The 7,500-nt window shown below is 36.7% G+C and overlaps 1 protein-coding gene across 1 annotated transcript in view; it reads left to right on the forward strand.

Moving 5' to 3' along the window:
• LOC115224692 overlaps window positions 1-7,500 on the forward strand; it is a 139,969-nt gene that overhangs the window by 44,193 nt on the left and 88,276 nt on the right. The gene's annotated exons all lie outside the window — the stretch shown is intronic.

Below are 7,500 nucleotides of genomic sequence, written 5' to 3' on the forward strand. Positions count from 1 at the left end.
CACCTAATCACCCTTGCCCATCTTGTTGCTTAACAACAACACCATCATCATCACCATCACCGTGACTGAAACATAACAGAAAACCTCATTGTGACGCTTCACAACATGGATGGAGGCAACCATTTTCAAAGATACATTTTTTATCAAAATAAGAAATTGTGACAAAAGAAATTCTTTACTTTTATTTATTTATTTATTGGTTTGATTTTCACAAAAAATGGAAAAGAAAAAGAAACAATTCAGAATGGAAGTCTCCTATGAAAAAAAACAGTTTCTGTTTTCACTGACCCCCTTGAAAAATGAAAAGCATTTCTGGATTTGGCTGGGCTTGAACTCAGTGCATAAAGATCTATAGAGCTTATAAACTGCAAGACATCTTGTTAGACATTTTAACTTTACTGCCAGTCACTTGCCTGTAATAATAATAATAATAATAGTGTGCTAACATTTCTTATTTCTTTACTGCTCACAAGAGGCTAAACATAGAGGGGACAAACAAGGACAGACAAACAGATTAAGTCGATTACATCAACCCCAGTGCATAACCGGTACTTAATTTATCAACCCAGAAAGGATGAAAGGCAAAGTTGACCTTGGCAGAATTTGAACTCAAAATGTAAAGACAGACGAAATACCTAGGGGCTAAACACAGATGGGACAAACAGATTAGGTCAATTACATCGACCCCAGTGTGTAACTGGTACTTAATTTATCAACCCTGAAAGGATGAAAGGCAAAGTCAACCTCGGCAGAATTTGAACTCAGAACGTAAAGACAGACGAAATACCGCTAAGCATTTCGCCCGGCGTGCTAACGATTCTGCCAACTTGCCACCTAATTCTTGATATTATTTAAGCACATGGTCTAAAATTTTGTGGAAGTACATGTTAGTTAAGTACATAATTATAATGAACCCAGTAGTTGACTGGTACTTTATTTTATCGACCCAGGAAGGTTGAAAGGCAAAAGCTTGTCTTGGTGGATTTGAACTCAGAATGTAAAAGAGCTGTAACAAATTAAACAAAGCATTTTGCCCTCCACTCTAACTGCTCTAAGCTGTTTTTTCCTCACAGGACCTTCCATTGTGTATTAAAGTTTTATTTTTTTTTATAACCAAGAACAATAAATAAAACCCAAAAAAAAGCAAACGAGAATAAATTAACAAATAAAAAACAAAGAATTAAACATATAAAAAAAAAGACTGTTTTGTAATTTTGTTGATCAAATAAACTGTCTCTTTGAAAACGGTTGCTTCCACCCCTGTACCGATTCTCCATCCTGCACATTACTACCCAAAACAACCACCCCGGTATCCACAACAACAGCAATACCATCATCATTATCATCATCATCATCATCATCACCGACGACATCAACAACAATATCTTTTCATGCTGGTCTTTAGAAGATATTTTCTCTTTACATGTTAATTAAGTGGTGTGGAGAGTATTTCCCTTGATTGCGTTAATTCGTTGTTTTGGGAGGAAACATACATACATGCATACATATATACATGCGCATATATAGTCTCTGACACCATGCATATAATATACACACAATACACATGCATACACTCATCTGTCTCTCTAGCTCTATGTATCTCTCTTTGTATATATATATATATATATATATATTATATATATATATCTTTGTATATATATATATAATATATATATGCGTATGTTATAATAGCAGAGAGGGAGATACATGCAAGCAAACATGCATGTGTGTGTGTATATATATATATATACATACATGTGTACACATAAGAGGCAAGCACATGCACACCTACATATGCATATACACACACGTACATGTATATATAGACACACAAGCATAAGCATAATATACATACAGGAGCATACACTCATCCACTTATGTATACACGTATATATATATATATGCCCATATGTACGCATAGACATATACACTGAAATATTGAAGTACGTATATATGCATATATGTGTGTGTATATATACACATACACGTAAATTTTATGTATTTTTATATACGCACACATGGACACATGCCGACACATATTCTCGCATATAACCAAGGAAATGATTTTTAATTAATAGTTGATTAAAATAAATTAATATATAAACTGAGAAAATTTAAAAAAAAATTCGAATCCCCACCCTCTGCCCACCTCCAACAACCCACCCCAAACAATTAATTTTTTTGATGTGTTTGTTTATATTTTATATTTGTTATGTTGGGGACAGAAAAGAAAAACAATAAAGACAAAACAAAAATAAGAAGAAAAAAAAGCATTACTAAAATAACATGTTTATAATAGAGATGCTCAGAGGTGGCTGTGTGGTAAAGAGTTTGACTTACCAACAATGCAGGTTCTAGGTTCAAATCCATTGACAGTACTTTAGAACAGTGGTTTTCAACCAAGGTCCATCTGGCCCTTCGGGGTCCATATAAGATTTTGTTATAAAGTTTATGTTCAATAAATTGGTTGTACTTCTACAATAGGCATAGGTATGTCTGTGTGGTAAGAAGGTTGCCTCCCAACCACATGGTTCTGGGTTCAATCCCACTGATGATGATGATTATAATATATATATATATATATATATATTTATATATATATATATTAATTATATATTTAGTCGCAGGAGTGGCTGTGTGGTAAGTAGCTTGTTTACCAACCACATGGTTCCACGTTCAGTCCCACTGAGTGGCACCTTGGGCAAGTGTCTTCTGCTATAGCCCCGGGCCGACCAATGCCTTGTGAGTGGATTTGGTAGCCGGAAACTGAAAGAAGCCCGTCGTATATATATATATGTATGTGCATGTATGTTTGTGTCTGTGTTTGTCCCCTTAGCATTGCTTGACAACCGATGCTGGTGTGTTTATGTCCCCGTCACTTAGCGGTTCGGCAAAAGAGACTGATAGAATAAGTACTGGGCTTACAAAGAGTAAGTCCCGGGGTCGAGTTGCTCGATTAAAGGCGGTGCTCCAGCATGGCCGCAGTCAAAATGACTGAAACAAGTAAAAAGAGAAAAAAGAGAATATATATATAATTATCATAGGTGCAGGCATACCTGTGTGGTAAGAAGCTTGCTTGCCAACCACATGATTCCGGGTTCAGTCCCACTGCATAATACCCGGAATCTCAGTCCGTTACGTTTTTATGTTCATTAACTCCTCCTAGGCTGTTGGTGCAAGGACAATGAAACTCAAATCAGCGACTCCGCTAATCCCAGAGAATGTCCTAAGGGACATTGATTTTAAGGGTTGCCTAATTGGGGTCTCACTGACCCTCCTATTTTCACTGCATTTTAAACTAAATACATGGCATTGGTGACCAAATTGGAGCAATGATGATGAATGTCATACCATGAACTCCCAGGGAGTATCGTAAGGAGGTTGAATTTCTGAAGGGCTGCTTAAATGGGACCTTACTGATCCCCCTATTTTTACTTCATTTACCTTGCTCCTTTGCTTATTGATTAAACTATGATCAGCATCAGTGCTTGGCACATTTGCAGAAATAAATTTGGGCATTCTAAATACCTTCACGTATATTGAAATTGAGATAAGGAGTTATGATAGGTACGTTTCAAGTGTGGTAGTGTGGATATTTATATTTTGTAGTTTATGAAACTTATGTCTAGTATATGTGTATGTATACACATTAGGAGATGCTAAAACCTTCTTGGTTTTAAGGGTATCACAAAAGGCTTCTTTGGAGGCCCAACCTTCGGAGTTCTTTTACAGGGCTTAGAGAAACTCAAGGACCACTGTAATAAGTGTGTGAATCTGAGAGGGAAATGTGTTAAATACAATCATAATTAACTGATTGTCTTGTATTTTCTTTTTGACCCAAAGCCAGGAACCCTTCAACATCTCCTCAGAGAAGCTTCCAAACAGTTTCCCATCAACCAAATTCACTCTCAAGGCATCGGTTGGCCTAGGTCTCTTGTAGAAGACACCGGTCCAGAGTGCTGTCTAGTGGAACTGAACCTGAAACCACATGGTTGAGAAGCAAACTTCTTAACCACTTGGCCAAACTTCAGACTCATTGAAATATTAGTACAGGAGGGGGGGAGTCGATACAAAACCATGGCATTCCAACCCATCTGTTAGTGGAATTGGCAGTCAATATAATCGACTCTACACCCCACGTGCCCCGCAATCTCCATAACTCTTGCTTTATCTCCTTTCTTCTTCTCCGAAACAATTTGTGGTGGTGGCCTTGTGCTTATGTTCATAAAAAGAAAATCGTTATTCCAAATTTTTTTGTGGAAACAAACACTCACCATTCAAAAATTTTCGAATAATATTAATGTTAATGTTAATAATTATAATTATTATTATTATTGTCGTTATAATAATAAACTTGCTTTTTGTTCTCTGGTTTGGGGTTTTAATTCAATAATTTTTTGTTTTTTGGAAAGAGGGGGTGGGTGCAGTGTTTTGTTTGTTCTTTGGGGGAGTTTTTCCTCTGAAATATTTAAGTCAATAATATTCATAAAAAAACCAACTTTCTATTAACTAAAAACATAAAAATATTCAAAACCAATAATAATAATAATAATAATAATAGTAATAATACTAACGAAAGAAAATATGTGAAGATGATTCTGAAATTCTTTAGCTAATAAATAAACGAATGAATATGTATTTTTTTTATTTTTAAAAACAATATATGAACAAGGAATTTCGAAATAAAATTTAAAAAGAAAGAAACTTGATTTCTGCAATGTACAACAACAACAACAACAACGGCTAACAAAGAGGCAAGCAAAATAATAAACCAAGTTTTGTATTGAAAAGAAGGAAGCAAAGTTTTTTTTTCTTTTTCTTTTTTGTTTTTTTTTTGTTTTTTTGTTGAGTTTTTTTTTTTTAAATTGAGGTATTAAGAATGAAAAATAAAAAAGAAAGAAAGAATGAAAAAAGAGTAAAGTTAAGAATTTTATTATCCAATCAGAAAGCAGAAACATTGTTTCATCTCTTGTCTTGGATTATTATTATTATTATTATTATTACTATTATTATAAAAGGTATAATGAGAGACTGTTGTTATCGCTTTTGGAAAATAGTTAAGATGTTTGTTTGTGGGTGTGTCAGTATTTATACACACACACACACACACATATAATGTATATATCATAGAGAGGGATGTACAAAACTGTGTGAGAAATGTGTATGTATATATGTATAATAAATAGAGAATTATATATGTATAGATATGTGTGGGTGTGCCTATGTGTATAATATATAGAGAGCTATGTGTGTGTGTGAACAATATATATATAGAGAGAGAGGTATATATGTGTGTATATATATATATAGATATATATATGTATGTATATATCACATATGTGAAGGTATGTTTATATGTGGGTGGGTGAGTGAATATGACCATTCATTTATTTTGTATCCACTTTTTTATACTAGTATTAATTATATGAATGTGTGTATATGTATGTTTATATATATATATATAGCAAGCAGGGTGGCATCATTTGAAGGCTAAAACTATGCAAAGCGTATTGTGACCAGCGATGTGTAGCAACATCTGATAACCTGGTTGGTCACAGTGATACATATATATATATATATATATATATATATATATACACACACACACATCTATGTATATAGATGTGTGTGTGGATATCTGTTTATTTGTTTGTTCTTCCACCATTTTACCGGGCTAGCCTAGGTTAAACAAATATCCAAGTGGAGACATTGTTCTACAGCTGGATGCCCTTACTGATGCTAACCCCTACCTGTTGTTTTTCAAGTAAGGGATTTCCTATTTCTCTTTAGCTTTCATGGCACACAGCAAGCAGACAGTTTATTTGGCAGGAGAAATGCCAACAGCAACAACAACACGCCTTCTACATCATAACAAGCTCAAATGCACACAAACACACGAACACACATCATTGACATATACATGCTTATATATACACACACACACAGACACAGGCACACACGTTTTGTGTGTCTGTGATGAGCTCCTTTTTAGGTCTGTTTTCCAGATCCACTTGCAAAGCTTTGGCAGACCCAAGACTACAGCGGAAGACGTTTTTGCAAACGTTTGCTTGCCAGGTACTTGGTTGGTAAGCAAACTCTTGAACTGTGCAGCTATATACAGATATAGACACACACACACATCATATGCCTACATACATGCACACGCATTGGTAGAGGCCTGGAGAAGCTTGCTTCCCAACCCTGAGGTCTTAGGTTCAGTCCCACTGCATGGCACCTTGGGCAGATGTCTTCTGCTATAGCCCTGAGTCAAACAAAACCTTGGGAGTGGATTTAGTGGAGAGAACCTGAAATAAGCCAGTTGCATGTGTATACATACATACATAAACATATATGTGTGTGTATGTTGGGCCTCGCGGAGGCCAAGTGGCTGAGTTCCTTTTGAGTGTTGGGCCTCACGGAGGCCAAGTGGCTGAGTTCCTTTTGAGTGTTGGGCCTCACGGAGGCCAAGTGGCTGAGTTCCTTTTGAGTGTTGGGCCTCACGGAGGCAATGACCAAGACCTTTGGCATTATGTCGTGCTTGAGAAGAAGACCCATCAAGCCGAGCAAAATCACAGCTGTGGCAGACACTGGTGTCACACAAATGGCACCCATGCCGGTGGCACATAAAACCACCCATTACAATCTCTGAGTGGTTGGCATTAGGAAGGGCATCCAGCCATAGAAAACGATGCCAAATGAGAATGGAGTCTGGTGCAGCCTTCCAGCATGCCAGCCCAATCAAACCATCCAGCCCATGCCATCGTGGACAACAGACGTTAAAGGATGATGAGGATGATGTGATTGTGTATCCTTGTCTAGACTGGTACTTGGCAACCAGTATGCCACTGAACACTGATGTTCAACAAGACAATGCTAGGTGTGCCGCAGTGTAATCTGAATATAATTTTTTTCCCCCCATACTTTTAGTTATATTTTTAGTTCAGGTGTATGACCGAATTTTGAAAAGAATCCAGGTGTGTTGCAAAGGAAAGAAAAGGTGCAAAGCACTGATCTAGACATGATCTCATCACATGATGGTTGTAAATGAGCATTTCCATCATACAAGCGAGATTGTTTACTGCCAGTCTTTTGTGACAAAACATTACTGGTCATGGGAAAGTATTACCTTGCTGAGAAAACAGGTGTGGGTTGGTGACAGGAAGGGCATCATGCTGTAGAAGATTCACCTCAACAAATTCCATCTGACATAGGCAAACCTGGAAAAGTGGACATTAAATGATACGTATAAGGGTATCACTAAAGGTCAGTTTATTACTGGGCTTAAAAAATGTGGAGGACTACTGCAATAAGTGTGTGAATCTGAGAGGAGAATATGTTGGATAAAATAATAATTAACTGATCCTCCGGTATTTTCTTTTTACCCAAGCGCAGGAGTGGCTGTGTGGTAAGTAGCTTGCTAACCAACCACATGGTTCCGGGTTCAGTCCCACTGCGTGGCATCTTGGGCAAGTGTCTTCTGCTATAGCCCCGGGCCAACCA

Source organism: Octopus sinensis, linkage group LG26 (assembly GCF_006345805.1).
Source record: "Octopus sinensis linkage group LG26, ASM634580v1, whole genome shotgun sequence".
NCBI lineage: Eukaryota > Metazoa > Mollusca > Cephalopoda > Octopoda > Octopodidae > Octopus > Octopus sinensis.